Source organism: Heterodontus francisci, chromosome 35, assembly GCF_036365525.1.
Source record: "Heterodontus francisci isolate sHetFra1 chromosome 35, sHetFra1.hap1, whole genome shotgun sequence".
NCBI classification, from domain to species: Eukaryota; Metazoa; Chordata; class Chondrichthyes; order Heterodontiformes; family Heterodontidae; genus Heterodontus; species Heterodontus francisci.
Window position 1 is genome coordinate 27,951,488 of NC_090405.1, and position 22,808 is coordinate 27,974,295.

Here is a 22,808-nt window from a genome sequence, read left to right on the forward strand (position 1 = left end):
CAGAGTGCCGAGTATCTATGCAGAGTGATCTTGATGAGTGTGTGTGAGTCCGGAATGGTGGGTATCTGTGCAGAGTGATCTTGATGAGAGTATGTGAGTCCAGAGTGGTGCGTATCTGTGCAGAGAGATCTTGATGAGTATGTGTGAGTCCTGAATGGTGGGCATCTGTGCAGAGTGATCTTCATGAGTATGTGTGAGTCCGGAATGGTGGGCATCTGTGCAGAGTGATCTCGATGAGAGAATGTCTGTCCGGTTTGGTGGGTTTCTGTGCAGAGTGATCTTGCTGATTGCATGTGTGTCCAGAGTGCCGAGTATCTGTGCAGAGTGATCTTGATGAGTGTGTGTGACTCCGGAATGGTGAGTATCTGTGCAGAGTGATCTTGATGAGAGAATGTAAGTCCGGAGTGGTGGGTATCTGTGCAGAGTGATCTTGATGATTGTATGTGTGTCCAGAGTGCCGAGTATCTGTGCAGAGTGATCTTGATGAGTGTGTGTGAGTCCGGAGTGGCCTGTATCTGTGCAGAGTGATCTTGTTGAGTGTGGGTGAGTCCGTATAGGTGGGTATTTGTTCAGAGTAATCTTGATGTGTGTATGTGAGACCGGAGTGATGGGTATTTGTGCAGAGTGATCTTGCTGAGAGTATGTGTGTCCGGAGTGGTTAGAATCTGTGCAGAGTGATCTTGCTGAGTGTATGTGTGTCCGGAGTGGTGGGTATCTGTGCAGAGTGATCTTGATGAGTGTATTGTGAGTCCGGTATGGTTGGTATCTGTGCAGAGCGATCTTGATGAGTGTATGTGCGTCCGGAATGGCGAATATCTGTGCAGTGTGATTTTGATGAGTGTTTGTGAGTCCAGAGCGGCGGGTATCTGTGCAGAGTGATCTTGATGTGTGTATGTGAGTCCAGAGCGGCGGGTATCTGTGCAGAGTGATCTTGATGATTGTATGTGAGTCCAGAGTGGTGGGTATCTGTGCAGAGTGATCTTGATGAGTGTTTGAGAGTCCGGAGTGGTGGGTATCTGTGCAGAGTGATCTTGATGAGTGTTTGAGAGTCCGGAGTGGTGGGTATCTGTGCAGAGTGATCTTGATGAGTGTATGTGAGTCTGGAGTGGTGGGTATCTGTGCAGAGTGATCTTGATGAGTGTATGTGAGTCCAGAGTGGTGGGTATCTGTGCAGAGTGATCTTGATGAGTGTTTGAGAGTCCGGAGTGGTGGGTATCTGTGCAGAGTGATCTTGATGAGTGTTTGAGAGTCCGGAGTGGTGGGTATCTGTGCAGAGTGATCTTGATGATTGTACGTGTGTCCAGAGTGCTGTGTATCTGTGCAGAGTGATCTTGATGAGTGTTTGAGAGTCTGGAGTGGCGGGTATCTGTGCAGAGTGATCTTGATGAGTGTATGTGAGTCCAGAGTGGTGGGTATCTGTGCAGAGTGATCTTGATGAGTGTTTGAGAGTCCGGAGTGGTGGGTATCTGTGCAGAGTGATCTTGATGAGTGTATGTGAGTCCAGAGTGGTGGGTATCTGTGCAGAGTGATCTTGATGATTGTACGTGTGTCCAGAGTGCTGTGTATCTGTGCAGAGTGATCTTGATGAGTGTTTGAGAGTCCGGAGTGGCGGGTATCTGTGCAGAGTGATCTTGATGAGTGTATGTGAGTCCAGAGTGGTGGGTATCTGTGCAGAGTGATCTTGATGAGTGTTTGAGAGTCCGGAGTGGTGGGTATCTGTGCAGAGTGATCTTGATGAGCGTATGTGAGTCCAGAGTGCTGTGTATCTGTGCAGAGTGATCTTGATGAGTGTTTGAGAGTCTGGAGTGGCGGGTATCTGTGCAGAGTGATCTTGATGAGTGTATGTGAGTCCAGAGTGGTGGGTATCTGTGCAGAGTGATCTTGATGATTGTATGTGTGTCCAGCGTGCCGTGTATCTGTGCAGAGTGATCTTGATGAGTGTGTGTAGGTCCGGAATGGTGGGTATCTGTGCAGAGTGATCTTTTTGAGTACATTTTATTCCGGAGTGGCATGTATCTGTGCAGAGTGATCTTGATGAGTATTTGAGAATCCGAAGTGGTGGGTATCTGTGCAGAGTGATCTTGATGTGTGTCTGTGAGTCCGGAGTGGTGGGTATCTGTGCAGAGTGATCTTGATGAGCGTATGTGTGTCCAGAGTGGTGGGTATCTGTGCAGAGTGATCTTAATGAGTGTATGTGAGTCCGGAATGGTGGGTATCTGTGCAGAGCGAACCTGATGAGTGTATGTGCGTCCGGAGTGGCAAATATCTGTGCAGTGTGATTTTGATGAGTGTATGTGAGTCCAGAGTTGTGGGTATCTGTGCAGTGTGATCTTGATGTGTGTATGTGAGTCCAGAGCGGCGGGTATCTGTGCAGAGTGATCTTGATGAGTGTTTGAGAGTCCGGAGTGGTGGGTATCTGTGCAGAGTGATCTTGATGAGTATTTGAGAATCCGAAGTGGTGGGTATCTGTGCAGAGTGATCTTGATGTGTGTCTGTGAGTCCGGAGTGGTGGGTATCTGTGCAGAGTGATCTTGATGAGCGTATGTGTGTCCAGGGTGGTGGGTATCTGTGCAGAGTGATCTTAATGAGTGTATGTGAGTCCGGAATGGTGGGTATCTGTGCAGAGCGAACTTGATGAGTGTATTGTGAGTCCGGAGTGGCTGGTATCTGTGCAGAGTGATCTTGATGAGTGTTTGAGAGTCCGGAGTGGTGGGTATCTGTGCAGAGTGATCTTGATGAGTGTATGAGAGTCCAGAGTGGTGGGTATCTGTGCAGAGTGATCTTGATGATTGTATGTGTGTCCGGAGTGGTGGGTATCTGTGCAGAGTGATCTTGATGAGTGTATGAGAGTCCAGAGTGGTGGGTATCTGTGCAGAGTGATCTTGATGATTGTATGTGTGTCCGGAGTGGCGGGTATCTGTGCAGAGTGATCTTGATGATTGTATGTGTGCCCAGAGTGCCGTGTATCTGTGCAGAGTGATCTTGTTGTGTGTCTGTGAGTCCGGAGTGGTGGGTATCTGTGCAGAGTGATCTTGATGAGTGTATGTGAGTCCGCAGTGGTGGGTAACTGTGCAGAGTGATCTTGTTGAGTGTATGTGAGTCCGGAGTGGTGGGTATCTGTGCAGAGTGATCTTGATGAGTGTATGTGAGTCCGGAATGGTGGGTATCTGTGCAGAGTGATCTTGATGACTGATTGTGAGTCTGCAGTGGTGGGTATCTGTGCAGAGTAATCTTGATGAGAGTATGTGAGTCCGGAGTGGTGGGTATCTGTGCAGAGTGATCTTGATGAGTGTTTGAGAGTCTGGAGTTGTGGGTATCTGTGCAGAGTGATCTTGATGTGTGTGTGTGAGTCCGGAATGGTGGGGATCTGTGCAGAGTGATCTTGATGAGTGTGTGATTCTGGAGTGGTGGGTATCTTTGCAGAGCGATCTTGATGAGTATGTGCGATTCCGGAATGGTGGGTATCTGTGCAGAGTGATCTTGATGAGAGTATGTGAGGCCGGAATGGTGGGTATCTGTGCAGAGTGATCTTGATGAGTATGTGTGAGTCTGGAGTGGTGGGTATCTTTGCAGAGTGATCTTGATGAGTTTATGTGAGTCTGGACTGGTTGGTATCTGTGCAGAGAGATCTTGATGAGTGCATCTGAGTCCGGAGTGGTGGATGTCTCTGCAGAGTGATCTTGATGAGTGTATGTGAGTCCAGAATGGTGGGTATCTGTGCAGAGTGATCTCGATAGAGAATGTAAGTCCGGTTTGGTGGGTATCTGTGCAGAGTGATCTTGATGATTGCATGTGTGTCCAGAGTGCCGGGTATCTGTGCAGAGTGATCTTGATGAGTGTGTGTGAGTCCGGAATGGTGGGTATCTGTGCAGAGTGATCTCGATGAGAGAATGTAAGTCCGGAGTGCTGAGTATCTGTGCAGAGTGATCTTGATGAGTGTGTGTGAGTCCGGAGTGGCGTGTATCTGTTTAGAGTGATCTTGTTGAGTGTGGATGAGTCCGTATTGGTGTGTATCTGTTCAGAGTGATCTTGATGTGTGTATGTGAGTCCGGAGTGGTGGGTATCTGTGCAGAGTGATCTTGATGAGTGTATTGTGAGTCCGGAATGGTGGGTATCTGTGCAGAGCGATCTTGATGAGTGTATGTGCACCGGAGTGGCGAATATCTGTGCAGTGTGATTTTGATGAGTGTATGTGAGTCCAGAGTGGCGGGTATCTGTGGAGAGTGATCTTGATGAGTGTATGTGAGTCCAGAGTTGTGGGTATCTGTGCAGTGTGATCTTGATGTGTGTATGTGAGTCCAGAGCGGCGGGTATCTGTGCAGAGTGATCTTGATGAGTGTTTGAGAGTCCGGAGTGGTGGGTATCTGTGCAGAGTGATCTTGATGAGTGTATGAGAGTCCAGAGTGGTGGGTATCTGTGCAGAGTGATCTTGATGATTGTATGTGTGTCCGGAGTGGTGGGTATCTGTGCAGAGTGATCTTGATGTGTGTATGTGAGTCCAGAGCGGCGGGTATCTGTGCAGAGTGATCTTGATGAGTGTTTGAGAGTCCGGAGTGGTGGGTATCTGTGCAGAGTGATCTTGATGAGTGTATGAGAGTCCAGAGTGGTGGGTATCTGTGCAGAGTGATCTTGATGATTGTATGTGTGTCCGGAGTGGCGGGTATCTGTGCAGAGTGATCTTGATGATTGTATGTGTGCCCAGAGTGCCGTCTATCTTTGCAGAGTGATCTTGTTGTGTGTCTGTGAGTCCGGAGTGGTGGGTATCTGTGCAGAGTGATCTTGATGAGTGTATGTGAGTCCGGAGTGGTGGGTATCTGTGCAGAGTGATCTTGTTGAGTGTATGTGAGTCCGGAGTGGTGGGTATCTGTGCAGAGTGATCTTGATGAGTGTATGTGAGTCCGGAATGGTGGGTATCTGTGCAGAGAGATCTTGATGAGAGTATGTGAGTCCGGAGTGGTGGGTATCTGTGCAGAGTGATCTTGATGAGTGTTTGAGAGTCTGGAGTTGTGGGTATCTGTGCAGAGTGATCTTGATGTGTGTGTGTGAGTCCGGAATGGTGGGTATCTGTGCAGAGTGATCTTGATGAGAGTATGTGAGTCCGGAATGGTGGGTATCTGTGCAGAGTGATCTTGATGAGTATGTGTGAGTCTGGATTGGTGGGTATCTTTGCAGAGCGATCTTGATGAGTATGTGTGAGTCCGGAATGGTGGGTATCTGTGCAGAGTGATCTTGATGAGTTTATGTGAGTCTGGACTGGTTGGTATCTGTGCAGAGAGATCTTGATGAGTGCATCTGAGTCCGGAGTGGTGGATGTCTCTGCAGAGTGATCTTGATGAGTGTATGTCAGTCCAGAATGGTGGGTATCTGTGCAGAGTGATCTCGATAGAGAATGTAAGTCCGGTTTGGTGGGTATCTGTGCAGAGTGATCTTGATGATTGCATGTGTGTCCAGAGTGTCGAGTATCTATGCAGAGTGATCTTGATGAGTGTGTGTGAGTCCGGAATGGTGGGTATCTGTGCAGAGTGATCTCGATGAGAGAATGTAAGTCCGGAGTGCCGAGTATCTGTGCAGAGTGATCTTGATGAGTGTGTGTGAGTCCGGAGTGGCGTGTATCTGTTTAAGTGATCTTGTTGAGTGTGGATGAGTCCGTATTGGTGGGTATCTGTTCAGAGTGATCTTGATGTGTGTATGTGAGTCCGGAGTGGTGGGTATCTGTGCAGAGTGATCTTGATGAGTGTATTGTGAGTCCGGAATGGTGGGTATCTGTGCAGAGCGATCTTGATGAGTGTATGTGCACCGGAGTGGCGAATATCTGTGCAGTGTGATTTTGATGAGTGTATGTGAGTCCAGAGCGGCGGGTATCTGTGGAGAGTGATCTTGATGAGTGTATGTGCACCGGAGTGGTGAATATCTGTGCAGTGTGATTTTGATGAGTGTGTGTGAGTCCAGAGTTGTGGGTATCTGTGCAGTGTGATCTTGATGTGTGTGTGAGTCCAGAGCGGCGGGTATCTGTGCAGAGTGATTTTGATGTGTGTTTGAGAGTCCGGAGTGGCGGGTATCTGTGCAGAGTGATCTATTTGAGTGTATGTGAGTCCAGAGTGGTGGGTATCTGTGGAGAGTGATCTTGATGAATGTATGTGCACCGGAGTGGCGAATATCTGTGCAGTGTGATTTTGATGAGTGTATGTGAGTCCAGAGCGGCGGGTATCTGTGGAGAGTGATCTTGATGAGTGTATGTGCACCGGAGTGGTGAATATCTGTGCAGTGTGATTTTGATGAGTGTATGTGAGTCCAGAGTGGTGGGTATCTGTGCAGAGTGATCTTGATGAGTGTATGTGAGTCCAGCGTGCCGTGTATCTGTGCAGAGTGATCTTGATGAGTATGTGTAGGTCCAGAATGGTGGGTATCTGTGCAGAGTGATCTTGATGAGTACATTTTATTCCGGAGTGGCATGTATCTGTGCAGAGTGATCTTGATGAGTATTTGAGAATCCGAAGTGGTGGGTATCTGTGCAGAGTGATCTTGATGTGTGTATGTGAGTCCGGAGTGGTGGGTATCTGTGCAGAGTGATCTTGATGAGCGTATGTGTGTCCGGAGTGGTGGGTATCTGTGCAGAGTGTTCTTGATGAGTGTATGTGAGTCCGGAATGGTGGGTATCTGTGCAGAGCGATCTTGATGAGTGTATGTGAGTCCGGAGTGGTGCGTAGCTGTGCAGAGAGATCTTGATGAGTATGTGTGAGTCCGGAATGGTGGGGATCTGTGCAGAGTGATCTTGATGAGAGTATGTGAGTCCTGAGTGGTGCGTAGCTGTGCAGAGAGATCTTGATGAGTATGTGTGAGTCCGGAATGGTGGGGATCTGTGCAGAGTGATCTTCATGAGTATGTGTGAGTCCGGAATGGTGGGTATCTGTGCAGAGTGATCTTGATGAGTTTATGTGAGTCTGGACTGGTTGGTATCTGTGCAGAGAGATCTTGATGAGTGCATCTGAGTCGGGAGTGGTGGATGTCTCTGCAGAGTGATCTTGATGAGTGTATGTGAGTCCGGAATGGTGGGGATCTGTGCAGATTGATCTTGATGAGTGTGTGAGTCTGGAGTGGTGGGTATCTTTGCAGAGAGATCTTGATGAGTATGTGTGAGTCCGGAATGGTGGGGATCTGTGCAGAGTGATCTTGATGAGTCTATGTGAGTCTGGACTGGTTGGTATCTGTGCAGAGAGATCTTGATGAGTGCATCTGAGTCCGGAGTGGTGGATGTCTCTGCAGAGTGATCTTGATGAGTGTATGTGAGTCCGGAATGGTGGGTATCTGTGCAGAGTGCTCTCGATAGAGAATGTAAGTCCGGTTTGGTGGGTATCTGTGCAGAGTGATCTTGATGATTGCATGTGTGTCCAGAGTGCCGAGTATCTGTGCAGAGTGATCTTGATGAGTGTGTGTGAGTCCGGAATGGTGGGTATCTGTGCAGAGTGATCTCGATGAGAGAATGTAAGTCCGGAGTGCCGAGTATCTGTGCAGAGTGATCTCGATGAGAGAATGTAAGTCTGGAGTGCCGAGTATCTGTGCAGAGTGATCCTGTTGAGTGTGGGTGAGTCCGTATCGGTGGGTATCTGTTCAGAGTGATCTTGATGTGTGTATGTGAGTCTGGAGTGGTGGGTATATGTGCAGAGTGAACTTGTTGAGTGTATGTGAGTCCGGAGTGGTTGGAATCTGTGCAGACTGATCTTGCTGAGTGTATGTGTGTCCGGAGTGGTGGATATCTGTGCAGAGTGATCTTGATGAGTGTATTGTGAGTCCGGAATGGTGGGTATCTGTGCAGAGTGATCTTGATGAGTGTATGTGAGTCCGGAGTGGTGGGTATCTGTGCAGAGTGATCTTGTTGAGTGTCTGTGAGTTCGGAGTGGTGGGTATCTGTGCAGAGTGATCTTGATGAGTGTATGTGAGTCCGGAGTGGTGGGTATCTGTGCAGAGTGATCTTGTTGAGTGTATGTGAGTCCGGAGTGGTGGGTATCTGTGCAGAGTGATCTTGATGTGTGTATGTGAGTCCGGAATGGTGGGTATCTGTGCAGAGCGATCTTGATGAGTGTATGTGAGTCCGGAGTGGTAGGTATCTGTGCAGAGTGATCTTGTTGAGTGTATGTGAGTCCGGAGTGGTGGGTATCTGTGCAGAGTGATCTTGATGAGTGTATGTGAGTCCGGAATGGTGGGTATCTGTGCAGAGTAATCTTGATGAGAGTATGTGAGTCCAGAGTGGTGGGTTTCTGTGCAGAGTGATCTTGATGAGTGTTTGAGAGTCCGGAGTGGTGGGTATCTGTGCAGAGTGATCTTGATGTGTGTGTGTGAGTCCGGAATGGTGGGGATCTGTGCAGAGTGATCTTGATGAGAGTATGTGAGTCCTGAGTGGTGCGTATCTGTGCAGAGAGATCTTGATGAGTATGTGTGAGTCTGGAATGGTGGGGATCTGTGCAGAGTGATCTTGATGAGTGTGTGAGTCTGGAGTGGTTGGTCTCTGTGCAGAGAGATCTTGATGAGTGCATCTGAGTCGGGAGTGGTGGATGTGTCTGCAGAGTGATCTTGATGAGTGTATGTGAGTCCGGAATGGTGGGTACCTGTGCAGAGTGATCTTGATGAGTATGTGTGAGTCTGGAGTGGTGGGTATCTTTGCAGAGAGATCTTGATGAGTATGTGTGAGTCCGGAATGGTGGGGATCTGTGCAGAGTGATCTTGATGAGTTTATGTGAGTCTGGACTGGTGGGTATCTTTGCAGAGAGATCTTGATGAGTATGTGTGAGTCCGGAATGGTGGGTATCTGTGCAGAGTGATCTTGATGAGTTTATGTGAGTCTCGACTGGTTGGTATCTGTGCAGAGAGATCTTGATGAGTGCATCTGAGTCCGGAGTGGTGGATGTCTCTGCAGAGTGATCTTGATGAGTGTATGTGAGTCCAGAATGGTGGGTATCTGTGCAGAGTGATCTCGATAGAGAATGTAAGTCCGGAATGGTGGGTATCTGTGCAGAGTGATCTTGATGATTGCATGTGTGCCCAGAGTGCCGAGTATCTGTGCAGAGTGATCTTGATGAGAGAATGTAAGTCAGGAGTGCCGAGTATCTGTGCAGAGTGATCTCGATGAGAGAATGTAAGTCAGGAGTGCCGAGTATCTGTGCAGAGTGATCCTGTTGAGTGTGGGTGAGTCCGTATTGGTGGGTATCTGTTCAGAGTGATCTTGATGTGTGTATGTGAGTCTGGAGTGGTGGGTATCTGTGCAGAGTGATCTTGTTGAGTGTATGTGAGTCCGGAGTGGTTGGAATCTGTGCAGAGTGATCTTGCTGAGTGTATGTGAGTCCGGAGTGGTGGGTATCTGTGCAGAGTGATCTTGATGAGTGTATTGTGAGTCCGGAATGGTGGGTATCTGTGCAGAATGATCTTGATGTGTGTTTGAGAGTCCGGAGTGGTGGGTATCTGTGCAGAGTGATCTTGATGAGTGTTTGAGAGTCCGGAGTGGTGCCTACCTGTGCAGAGTGATCTTGATGATTGTATTTGTGTCCAGAATGCCGTGTATCTGTGCAGAGTGATCTTGATGAGAGTATGTGAGTCCTGAGTGGTGGGTATCTTTGCAGAGAGATCTTGATGAGTATGTGTGAGTCCGGAATGGTGGGGATCTGTGCAGAGTGATCTTGATGTGTTTATGTGAGTCTGGACTGGTTGTTATCTGTGCAGAGAGATCTTGATGAGTGCATCTGTGTCTGGAGTGGTGGATGTCTCTGCAGAGTGATCTTGATGAGTGTATGTGAGTCCGGAATTGTGGGTATCTGTGCAGAGTAATCTCGATAGAGAATGTAAGTCCGGTTTGGTGGGGATCTGTGCAGATTGATCTTAATGAGTGTGTGTGAGTCCGTATTGGTGGGTTTCTGTGCAGAGTGATCTTGATGAGAGTATGTGAGTCCTGAGTGGTGCGTATCTGTGCAGAGTGATCTTGATGAGTGTGTGAGTCTGGAGTGGTGGGTATCTGTGCAGAGAGATCTTGATGAGTATGTGTGAGTCCTGAATGGTGGGAATCTGTGCAGAGTGATCTTCATGAGTATGTGTGAGTCCGGAATGGTGGGTATCTGTGCAGAGTGATCTTGATTAGTTTATGTGAGTCCGGACTGGTTTGTATCTGTGCAGAGAGATCTTGATGAGTGCATCTGAGTCCAGAGTGGTGGATATCTCTGCAGAGTGAACTTGATGAGTGTATGTGAGTCCGGAATGGTGGGTATCTGTGCAGAGTGATCTCGATGAGAGAATGTCAGTCCGGTTTGGTGGGTATCTGTGCAGAGTGATCTTGATGAGTGTGTGTGTGTCCGGAATGGTGGGTATCTGTGCAGAGTGATCTTGAAGTGTATGTGTGCATCCGGAGCTGTGGGTATCTGTGGACAGTGATCTTGATGAGTGTATGTGAGTCCGCAGAGGCGTGTATCTCTACAGAGTGTCATTGATAAGTATACGTGAGACCTGAGTGGTGGGTATCTGTGCAGAGTGATCTTGATGAGTATATGTGAGTCCGGAGTGGTGGGTATCTGCGCAGAGTGATCTTGATGAGTGTAAGTGAGTCCAGAGTGGCGGGTATCTGTGAAGAGTGATCTTGATGAGTGTTTGAGAGTCCTGAGTGGTGGGTTTCTGAGCAGAGTGATCTTGATGAGTGTATGTGAGTCCAGAGTGGTGGGTTTCTGAGCAGAGTGATCTTGATGAGTGTATGTGTGTCCAGAGTTGTGGGTTTCTGTACAGAGTGATCTTGATGAGTGTTTGGGAGTCCAGAGTGGCGGGTATCTGTGCAGAGTGATCTTGATGGGTGTCTGTGAGTCTGGAGTAGCAGGTATCTGTGCAAAGTGATCTTGATGACTGTGAGTGACTCCGAGGTGGCGGGTATCTGTGCAGAGTGATCTTGATGAGTTTATATGAGTCCGGAATGGTGGGTATCTGTGCAGAGTGATCTTGATGAGTGTGTGTGAGACCAGAGTGGTGGGTATCTGTGCAGACTGACCTGCATGAGTGTTTATGAGTTCGGAGTGTTGGGTATCAGTGCAGAGTGATCTTGATTACTGTGTGTGAGTCCAGCATGGCGAGTATCTGTGCAGAGTGATCTTCATGTATGGATGTGAGGGATGAGTGGTGGGTATCAGTGCAGAGTGATCTTGATGAGTCTGCGTGAGTCCAGAGTGGTGGGTATCTTTCCAGACTGAGCTTGATGAGTGTGTGTGAGTCCGGAGTAGCGAGTATATGTGGAGAGTGATCTTGATGAGTGTGTGTGAGCCCAGATTGGGGGGTATCTGTGGAGAGTGATCTTGATGAGTGTATGGGCGTCCGGAGTGCCGAGTATCTGTGCAGAGTGATCTTGATGTGTGTGTGTGAGTCCGGAGTGGCGTGTATCTGTGCAGAGTGATCTTGTTGAGTGTATGTGAGTCCGGAGCGGTTGGAATCTGTGCAGACTGATCTTGCTGAGTGTATGCGTGTCCGGAGTGGTGGATATCTGTGCAGAGTGATCTTGATGAGTGTATTGTGAGTCCGGAATGGTGGGTATCTGTGCAGAGTGATCTTGATGAGTGTATGTGAGTCCGGAGTGGTGGGCATCTGTGCAGAGTGATCTTGTTGAGTGTCTGTGAGTTCGGAGTGGTGGGTATCTGTGCAGAGTGATCTTGATGAGTGTATGTGAGTCCGGAGTGGTGGGTATCTGTGCAGAGTGATCTTGTTGAGTGTATGTGAGTCCGGAGTGGTGGGTATCTGTGCAGAGTGATCTTGATGTGTGTATGTGAGTCCGGAATGGTGGGTATCTGTGCAGAGCGATCTTGATGAGTGTATGTGAGTCCGGAGTGGTAGGTATCTGTGCAGAGTGATCTTGTTGAGTGTATGTGAGTCCGGAGTGGTGGGTATCTGTGCAGAGTGATCTTGATGAGTGTATGTGAGTCCGGAATGGTGGGTATCTGTGCAGAGTAATCTTGATGAGAGTATGTGAGTCCAGAGTGGTGGGTTTCTGTGCAGAGTGATCTTGATGAGTGTTTGAGAGTCCGGAGTGGTGGGTATCTGTGCAGAGTGATCTTGATGTGTGTGTGTGAGTCCGGAATGGTGGGGATCTGTGCAGAGTGATCTTGATGAGAGTATGTGAGTCCTGAGTGGTGCGTATCTGTGCAGAGAGATCTTGATGAGTATGTGTGAGTCTGGAATGGTGGGGATCTGTGCAGAGTGATCTTGATGAGTGTGTGAGTCTGGAGTGGTTGGTCTCTGTGCAGAGAGATCTTGATGAGTGCATCTGAGTCGGGAGTGGTGGATGTGTCTGCAGAGTGATCTTGATGAGTGTATGTGTGTCCGGAGTGGTGGGTATCTGTGCAGAGTGATCTTGATGAGTGTATGTGAGTCCGGAGTGGTGGGTATCTGTGCAGAGTGATCTTGTTGAGTGTATGTGAGTCCGGAGTGGTGGGTATCTGTGCAGAGTGATCTTGATGTGTGTATGTGAGTCCGGAATGGTGGGTATCTGTGCAGAGCGATCTTGATGAGTGTATGTGAGTCCGGAGTGGTAGGTATCTGTGCAGAGTGATCTTGTTGAGTGTATGTGAGTCCGGAGTGGTGGGTATCTGTGCAGAGTGATCTTGATGAGTGTATGTGAGTCCGGAATGGTGGGTATCTGTGCAGAGTAATCTTGATGAGAGTATGTGAGTCCAGAGTGGTGGGTTTCTGTGCAGAGTGATCTTGATGAGTGTTTGAGAGTCCGGAGTGGTGGGTATCTGTGCAGAGTGATCTTGATGTGTGTGTGTGAGTCCGGAATGGTGGGGATCTGTGCAGAGTGATCTTGATGAGAGTATGTGAGTCCTGAGTGGTGCGTATCTGTGCAGAGAGATCTTGATGAGTATGTGTGAGTCTGGAATGGTGGGGATCTGTGCAGAGTGATCTTGATGAGTGTGTGAGTCTGGAGTGGTTGGTCTCTGTGCAGAGAGATCTTGATGAGTGCATCTGAGTCGGGAGTGGTGGATGTGTCTGCAGAGTGATCTTGATGAGTGTATGTGAGTCCGGAATGGTGGGTACCTGTGCAGAGTGATCTTGATGAGTATGTGTGAGTCTGGAGTGGTGGGTATCTTTGCAGAGAGATCTTGATGAGTATGTGTGAGTCCGGAATGGTGGGGATCTGTGCAGAGTGATCTTGATGAGTTTATGTGAGTCTGGACTGGTGGGTATCTTTGCAGAGAGATCTTGATGAGTATGTGTGAGTCCGGAATGGTGGGTATCTGTGCAGAGTGATCTTGATGAGTTTATGTGAGTCTCGACTGGTTGGTATCTGTGCAGAGAGATCTTGATGAGTGCATCTGAGTCCGGAGTGGTGGATGTCTCTGCAGAGTGATCTTGATGAGTGTATGTGAGTCCAGAATGGTGGGTATCTGTGCAGAGTGATCTCGATAGAGAATGTAAGTCCGGTTTGGTGGGTATCTGTGCAGAGTGATCTTGATGATTGCATGTGTGCCCAGAGTGCCGAGTATCTGTGCAGAGTGATCTTGATGAGAGAATGTAAGTCAGGAGTGCCGAGTATCTGTGCAGAGTGATCTCGATGAGAGAATGTAAGTCAGGAGTGCCGAGTATCTGTGCAGAGTGATCCTGTTGAGTGTGGGTGAGTCCGTATTGGTGGGTATCTGTTCAGAGTGATCTTGATGTGTGTATGTGAGTCTGGAGTGGTGGGTATCTGTGCAGAGTGATCTTGTTGAGTGTATGTGAGTCCGGAGTGGTTGGAATCTGTGCAGAGTGATCTTGCTGAGTGTATGTGAGTCCGGAGTGGTGGGTATCTGTGCAGAGTGATCTTGATGAGTGTATTGTGAGTCCGGAATGGTGGGTATCTGTGCAGAATGATCTTGATGTGTGTTTGAGAGTCCGGAGTGGTGGGTATCTGTGCAGAGTGATCTTGATGAGTGTTTGAGAGTCCGGAGTGGTGCCTACCTGTGCAGAGTGATCTTGATGATTGTATTTGTGTCCAGAATGCCGTGTATCTGTGCAGAGTGATCTTGATGAGAGTATGTGAGTCCTGAGTGGTGGGTATCTTTGCAGAGAGATCTTGATGAGTATGTGTGAGTCCGGAATGGTGGGGATCTGTGCAGAGTGATCTTGATGTGTTTATGTGAGTCTGGACTGCTGGTTATCTGTGCAGAGAGATCTTGATGAGTGCATCTGTGTCTGGAGTGGTGGATGTCTCTGCAGAGTGATCTTGATGAGTGTATGTGAGTCCGGAATTGTGGGTATCTGTGCAGAGTAATCTCGATAGAGAATGTAAGTCCGGTTTGGTGGGGATCTGTGCAGAGTGATCTTAATGAGTGTGTGTGAGTCCGTATTGGTGGGTTTCTGTGCAGAGTGATCTTGATGAGAGTATGTGAGTCCTGAGTGGTGCGTATCTGTGCAGAGTGATCTTGATGAGTGTGTGAGTCTGGAGTGGTGGGTATCTGTGCAGAGAGATCTTGATGAGTATGTGTGAGTCCTGAATGGTGGGAATCTGTGCAGAGTGATCTTCATGAGTATGTGTGAGTCCGGAATGGTGGGTATCTGTGCAGAGTGATCTTGATGAGTTTATGTGAGTCCGGACTGGTTTGTATCTGTGCAGAGAGATCTTGATGAGTGCATCTGAGTCCGGAGTGGTGGATATCTCTGCAGAGTGATCTTGATGAGTGTATGTGAGTCCGGAATGGTGGGTATCTGTGCAGAGTGATCTCGATGAGAGAATGTCAGTCCGGTTTGGTGGGTATCTGTGCAGAGTGATCTTGATGATTGCATGTGTGTCCAGAGTGCCGAGTATCTGTGCAGAGTGATCTTGATGAGTGTGTGTGTGTCCGGAATGGTGGGTATCTGTGCAGAGTGATCTTGAAGTGTATGTGTGCATCCGGAGCTGTGGGTATCTGTGGACAGTGATCTTGATGAGTGTATGTGAGTCCGCAGAGGCGTGTATCTCTACAGAGTGTCATTGATGAGTATACGTGAGACCTGAGTGGTGGGTATCTGTGCAGAGTGATCTTGATGAGTATATGTGAGTCCGGAGTGGTGGGTATCTGCGCAGAGTGATCTTGATGAGTGTAAGTGAGTCCAGAGTGGCGGGTATCTGTGAAGAGTGATCTTGATGAGTGTTTGAGAGTCCTGAGTGGTGGGTTTCTGAGCAGAGTGATCTTGATGAGTGTATGTGAGTCCAGAGTGGTGGGTTTCTGAGCAGAGTGATCTTGATGAGTGTATGTGTGTCCAGAGTTGTGGGTTTCTGTACAGAGTGATCTTGATGAGTGTTTGGGAGTCCAGAGTGGCGGGTATCTGTGCAGAGTGATCTTGATGGGTGTCTGTGAGTCTGGAGTAGCAGGTATCTGTGCAAAGTGATCTTGATGACTGTGAGTGACTCCGAGGTGGCGGGTATCTGTGCAGAGTGATCTTGATGAGTTTATATGAGTCCGGAATGGTGGGTATCTGTGCAGAGTGATCTTGATGAGTGTGTGTGAGACCAGAGTGGTGGGTATCTGTGCAGACTGACCTGCATGAGTGTTTATGAGTTCGGAGTGTTGGGTATCAGTGCAGAGTGATCTTGATTACTGTGTGTGAGTCCAGCATGGCGAGTATCTGTGCAGAGTGATCTTCATGTATGGATGTGAGGGATGAGTGGTGGGTATCAGTGCAGAGTGATCTTGATGAGTCTGCGTGAGTCCAGAGTGGTGGGTATCTTTCCAGACTGAGCTTGATGAGTGTGTGTGAGTCCGGAGTAGCGAGTATATGTGGAGAGTGATCTTGATGAGTGTGTGTGAGCCCAGATTGGGGGGTATCTGTGGAGAGTGATCTTGATGAGTGTATGGGCGTCCGGAGTGGCGAATATCTGTGCAGAGTGATCTTGATGTGTGTGTGTGAGTCCGGAGTGGCGTGTATCTGTGCAGAGTGATCTTGTTGAGTGTGGGTGAGTTGTATTGGTGGGTATCTGTTCAGAGTGATCTTGATGTGTGTATGTGAGTCCGGAGTGGTGGGTATCTGTGCAGAGTGATCTTGCTGAGTGTATGTGTGTCCGGAGTGGTTGGTATCTGTGCAGAGTGATCTTGATGAGTGTATTGTGAGTCCGGTATGGTGGGTATCTGTGCAGAGCGATCTTGATGAGTGTATGGGCGTCCAGAGTTATGGGTATCTGTGCAGTGTGATCTTGATGTGTGCATGTGAGTCCAGAGCGGCGGGTATCTGTGCAGAGTGATCTTGATGAGTGTTTGAGAGTCCGGAGTGGCGGGTATCTGTGCAGAGTGATCTTGATGAGTGTTTGAGAGTCCGGAGTGGCGGGTATCTGTGCAGAGTGATCTTGATGAGTGTTTGAGAGTCCGGAGTGGTGGCTATCTGTGCAGAGTGATCTTGATGATTGTATGTGTGTCCAGAGTGCCGTGTATCTGTGCAGAGTGATCTTGATGAGTGTGTGTAGGTCCGGAATGGTGGGTATCTGTGCAGAGTGATCTTGATGAATACATTTTATTCCGGAGTGGCATGTATCTGTGCAGAGTGATCTTGATGAGTATTTGAGAATCCGAAGTGGTGGGTATCTGTGCAGAGTGATCTTGATGAGCGTATGTGTGTCCGGAGTGGTGGGTATCTGTGCAGAGTGATCTTGATGAGTGTATGTGATTCCGGAATGGTGGGTATCTGTGCAGAGCGATCTTGATGAGTGTATGTGAGTCCGGAATGGTGGGTATCTGTGCAGAGCGATCTTGATGAGAGTATGTGAGTCCAGAGTGGTGGGTATCTGTGCAGAGTGATCTTGATGAGTGTATGTGATTCCGGAATGGTGGGTATCTGTGCAGAGCGATCTTGATGAGTGTATGTGAGTCCGGAATGGTGGGTATCTGTGCAGAGCGATCTTGATGAGAGTATGTGAGTCCAGAGTGGTGGGTATCTGTGCAGAGTGATCTTGATGAGTGTTTGAGAGCCCGGAGTTGTGGGTATCTGTGCAGAGTGATCTTGATGTGTGTGTGAGTCCGGAGTGGTGGGTATCTGTGCAGAGTGATCTTGTTGAGTGATTGTGAGTCTGCAGTGGTGGGTATCTGTGCAGAGTAATCTTGATGAGAGTATGTGAGTCCAGAGTGGTGGGCATCTGTGCAGAGTGATCTTGATGAGTGTTTGAGAGTCCGCAGTTGTGGGTATCTGTGCAGAGAGATCTTGATGAGTATGTGTGAGTCCGGAATGGTGGGGATCTGTGCAGAGTGATCTTCATGAGTCTGTGTGAGTCCGGAATGGTGGGTATCTGTGCAGAGTGATCTTGATGAGTTTATGTGAGTCTGGACTGGTTGGTATCTGTGCAGAGAGATCTTGATGAGTGCATCTGAGTCCGGAGTGGTGGATGTCTCTGCAGAGTGATCTTGATGAGTGTATGTGAGTCCGGAATGGTGGGTATCTGTGCAGAGTGATCTCGATAGAGAATGTAAGTCCGGTTTGGTGGGTATCTGTGCAGAGTGATCTTGATGACTGCATGTGTGTCCAGAGTGACGAGTATCTGTGCAGAGTGATCTTGATGAGTGTGTGTGAGTCCGGAATTGTGGGTATCTGTGCAGAGTGATCTCGATGAGAGAATGTAAGTCCGGAGTGCCGAGTATCTGTGCAGAGTGATCTTGATGAGTGTGTGTGAGTCCGGAGTGGCGTGTATCTGTGCAGAGTGATCTTGTTGAGTGTGGGTGAGTCCGTATTGGTGGGTATCTGTTCAGAGTGATCTTGATGTGTGTATGTGAGTCCGGAGTGGTGGATATCTGTGCAGAGTGATCTTGTTGAGTGTATGTGAGTCCGGAGTGGTTGGAATCTGTGCAGACTGATCTTGCTGAGTGTATGTGTGTCCGGAGTGGTGGGTATCTGTGCAGAGTGATCTTGATGAGTGTATTGTGAGTCCGGAATGGTGGGTATCTGTGCAGAGCAATTTTGATGAGTGTATGTGCACCGGAGTGGCGAATATCTGTGCAGTGTCATTTTGATGAGTGTATGTGAGTCCAGAGCGGTGGGTATCTGTGGAGAGTGATCTTGATGTGTGTTTGAGAGTCCGGAGTGGCGGGTATCTGTGCAGAGTGAGCTTGATGAGTGTATATGAGTCCAGAGTGGTGGGTATCTGTGCAGAGCGATCTTGATGAGAGTATGTGAGTCCAGAGTGGTGGGTATCTGTGCAGAGTGATCTTGATGAGTGTTTGAGAGCCCGGAGTTGTGGGTATCTGTGCAGAGTGATCTTGATGTGTGTGTGAGTCCGGAGTGGTGGGTATCTGTGCAGAGTGATCTTGTTGAGTGATTGTGAGTCTGCAGTGGTGGGTATCTGTGCAGAGTAATCTTGATGAGAGTATGTGAGTCCAGAGTGGTGGGCATCTGTGCAGAGTGATCTTGATGAGTGTTTGAGAGTCCGCAGTTGTGGGTATCTGTGCAGAGAGATCTTGATGAGTATGTGTGAGTCCGGAATGGTGGGGCTCTGTGCAGAGTGATCTTCATGAGTCTGTGTGAGTCCGGAATGGTGGGTATCTGTGCAGAGTGATCTTGATGAGTTTATGTGAGTCTGGACTGGTTGGTATCTGTGCAGAGAGATCTTGATGAGTGCATCTGAGTCCGGAGTGGTGGATGTCTCTGCAGAGTGATCTTGATGAGTGTATGTGAGTCCGGAATGGTGGGTATCTGTGCAGAGTGATCTCGATAGAGAATGTAAGTCCGGTTTGGTGGGTATCTGTGGAGAGTGATCTTGATGACTGCATGTGTGTCCAGAGTGCCGAGTATCTGTGCAGAGTGATCTTGATGAGTGTGTGTGAGTCCGGAATTGTGGGTATCTGTGCAGAGTGATCTCGATGAGAGAATGTAAGTCCGGAGTGCCGAGTATCTGTGCAGAGTGATCTTGATGAGTGTGTGTGAGTCCGGAGTGGCGTGTATCTGTGCAGAGTGATCTTGTTGAGTGTGGGTGTGTCCGTATTGGTGGGTATCTGTTCAGAGTGATCTTGATGTGTGTATGTGAGTCCGGAGTGGTGGATATCTGTGCAGAGTGATCTTGTTGAGTGTATGTGAGTCCGGAGTGGTTGGAATCTGTGCAGACTGATCTTGCTGAGTGTATGTGTGTCCGGAGTGGTGGGTATCTGTGCAGAGTGATCTTGATGAGTGTATTGTGAGTCCGGAATGGTGGGTATCTGTGCAGAGCAATTTTGATGAGTGTATGTGCACCGGAGTGGCGAATATCTGTGCAGTGTCATTTTGATGAGTGTATGTGAGTCCAGAGCGGTGGGTATCTGTGGAGAGTGATCTTGATGTGTGTTTGAGAGTCCGGAGTGGCGGGTATCTGTGCAGAGTGATCTTGATGAGTGTATATGAGTCCAGAGTGGTGGGTATCTGTGCAGAGTGATCTTGATGTGTGTATGTGAGTCCAGAGCGGCGGGTATCTGTGCAGAGTGATCTTGATGTGTGTTTGAGAGTCCGGAGTGGCGGGTATCTGTGCAGAGTGATCTTGATGAGTGTATATGAGTCCAGAGTGGTGGGTATCTGTGCAGAGTGATCTTGATGAGTGTATGTGAGTCCGGAATGGTGGGTACCTGTGCAGAGTGATCTTGATGAGTATGTGTGAGTCTGGAGTGGTGGGTATCTTTGCAGAGAGATCTTGATGAGTATGTGTGAGTCCGGAATGGTGGGGATCTGTGCAGAGTGATCTTGATGAGTTTATGTGAGTCTGGACTGGTGGGTATCTTTGCAGAGAGATCTTGATGAGTATGTGTGAGTCCGGAATGGTGGGTATCTGTGCAGAGTGATCTTGATGAGTTTATGTGAGTCTCGACTGGTTGGTATCTGTGCAGAGAGATCTTGATGAGTGCATCTGAGTCCGGAGTGGTGGATGTCTCTGCAGAGTGATCTTGATGAGTGTATGTGAGTCCAGAATGGTGGGTATCTGTGCAGAGTGATCTCGATAGAGAATGTAAGTCCGGTTTGGTGGGTATCTGTGCAGAGTGATCTCGATGAGAGAATGTAAGTCAGGAGTGCCGAGTATCTGTGCAGAGTGATCCTGTTGAGTGTGGGTGAGTCCGTATTGGTGGGTATCTGTTCAGAGTGATCTTGATGTGTGTATGTGCGTCTGGAGTGGTGGGTATCTGTGCAGAGTGATCTTGTTGAGTGTATGTGAGTCCGGAGTGGTTGGAATCTGTGCAGAGTGATCTTGCTGAGTGTATGTGAGTCCGGAGTGGTGGGTATCTGTGCAGAGTGATCTTGATGAGTGTATTGTGAGTCCGGAATGGTGGGTATCTGTGCAGAATGATCTTGATGTGTGTGTGAGAGTCCGGAGTGGTGGGTATCTGTGCAGAGTGATCTTGATGAGTGTTTGAGAGTCCGGAGTGGTGCCTACCTGTGCAGAGTGATCTTGATGATTGTATTTGTGTCCAGAATGCCGTGTATCTGTGCAGAGTGATCTTGATGAGAGTATGTGAGTCCTGAGTGGTGGGTATCTTTGCAGAGAGATCTTGATGAGTATGTGTGAGTCCGGAATGGTGGGGATCTGTGCAGAGTGATCTTGATGTGTTTATGTGAGTCTGGACTGGTTGTTATCTGTGCAGAGAGATCTTGATGAGTGCATCTGTGTCTGGAGTGGTGGATGTCTCTGCAGAGTGATCTTGATGAGTGTATGTGAGTCCGGAATTGTGGGTATCTGTGCAGAGTAATCTCGATAGAGAATGTAAGTCCAGTTTGGTGGGGATCTGTGCAGAGTGATCTTAATGAGTGTGTGTGAGTCCGTATTGGTGGGTATCTGTGCAGAGTGATCTTGATGAGAGTATGTGAGTCCTGAGTGGTGCGTATCTGTGCATAGTGATCTTGATGAGTGTGTGAGTCTGGAGTGGTGGGTATCTGTGCAGAGAGATCTTGATGAGTATGTGTGAGTCCTGAATGGTGGGAATCTGTGCAGAGTGATCTTCATTAGTATGTGTGAGTCCGGAATGGTGGGTATCTGTGCAGAATGATCTTGATGTGTGTTTGAGAGTCCGGAGTGGTGGGTATCTGTGCAGAGTGATCTTGATGAGTGTTTGAGAGTCCGGAGTGGTGCCTACCTGTGCAGAGTGATCTTGATGATTGTATTTGTGTCCAGAATGCCGTGTATCTGTGCAGAGTGATCTTGATGAGAGTATGTGAGTCCTGAGTGGTGGGTATCTTTGCAGAGAGATCTTGATGAGTATGTGTGAGTCCGGAATGGTGGGGATCTGTGCAGAGTGATCTTGATGTGTTTATGTGAGTCTGGACTGGTTGTTATCTGTGCAGAGAGATCTTGATGAGTGCATCTGTGTCTGGAGTGGTGGATGTCTCTGCAGAGTGATCTTGATGAGTGTATGTGAGTCCGGAATTGTGGGTATCTGTGCAGAGTAATCTCGATAGAGAATGTAAGTCCAGTTTGGTGGGGATCTGTGCAGAGTGATCTTAATGAGTGTGTGTGAGTCCGTATTGGTGGGTATCTGTGCAGAGTGATCTTGATGAGAGTATGTGAGTCCTGAGTGGTGCGTATCTGTGCATAGTGATCTTGATGAGTGTGTGAGTCTGGAGTGGTGGGTATCTGTGCAGAGAGATCTTGATGAGTATGTGTGAGTCCTGAATGGTGGGAATCTGTGCAGAGTGATCTTCATTAGTATGTGTGAGTCCGGAATGGTGGGTATCTGTGCAGAGTGATCTTGATGAGTTTATGTGAGTCCGGACTGGTTTGTATCTGTGCAGAGAGATCTTGATGAGTGCATCTGAGTCCGGAGTGGTGGATATCTCTGCAGAGTGATCTTGATGAGTGTATGTGAGTCCGGAATGGTGGGTATCTGTGCAGAGTGATCTCGATGAGAGAATGTCAGTCCGGTTTGGTGGGTATCTGTGCAGAGTGATCTTGATGATTGCATGTGTGTCCAGAGTGCCGAGTATCTGTGCAGAGTGATCTTGATGAGTGTGTGTGTGTCCGGAATGGTGGGTATCTGTGCAGAGTGATCTTGAAGTGTATGTGTGCATCCGGAGCTGTGGGTATCTGTGGACAGTGATCTTGATGAGTGTATGTGAGTCCGCAGAGGCGTGTATCTCTACAGAGTGTCATTGATGAGTATACGTGAGACCTGAGTGGTGGGTATCTGTGCAGAGTGATCTTGATGAGTATATGTGAGTCCGGAGTGGTGGGTATCTGCGCAGAGTGATCTTGATGAGTGTAAGTGAGTCCAGAGTGGCGGGTATCTGTGAAGAGTGATCTTGATGAGTGTTCGAGAGTCCTGAGTGGTGGGTTTCTGAGCAGAGTGATCTTGATGAGTGTATTTGAGTCCAGAGTGGCGGGTTTCTGTGCAGAGTGATCTTGATGAGTGTATGTGAGTCCAGAGTGGTGGGTTTCTGAGCAGAGTGATCTTGATGAGTGTATGTGTGTCCAGAGTTGTGGGTTTCTGTACAGAGTGATCTTGATGAGTGTTTGGGAGTCCAGAGTGGCGGGTATCTGTGCAGAGTGATCTTGATGGGTGTCTGTGAGTCTGGAGTAGCAGGTATCTGTGCAAAGTGATCTTGATGACTGTGAGTGACTCCGAGGTGGCGGGTATCTGTGCAGAGTGATCTTGATGAGTTTATATGAGTCCGGAATGGTGGGTATCTGTGCAGAGTGATCTTGATGAGTGTGTGTGAGACCAGAGTGGTGGGTATCTGTGCAGACTGACCTGCATGAGTGTTTATGAGTTCGGAGTGTTGGGTATCAGTGCAGAGTGATCTTGATTACTGTGTGTGAGTCCAGCATGGCGAGTATCTGTGCAGAGTGATCTTCATGTATGGATGTGAGGGATGAGTGGTGGGTATCAGTGCAGAGTGATCTTGATGAGTCT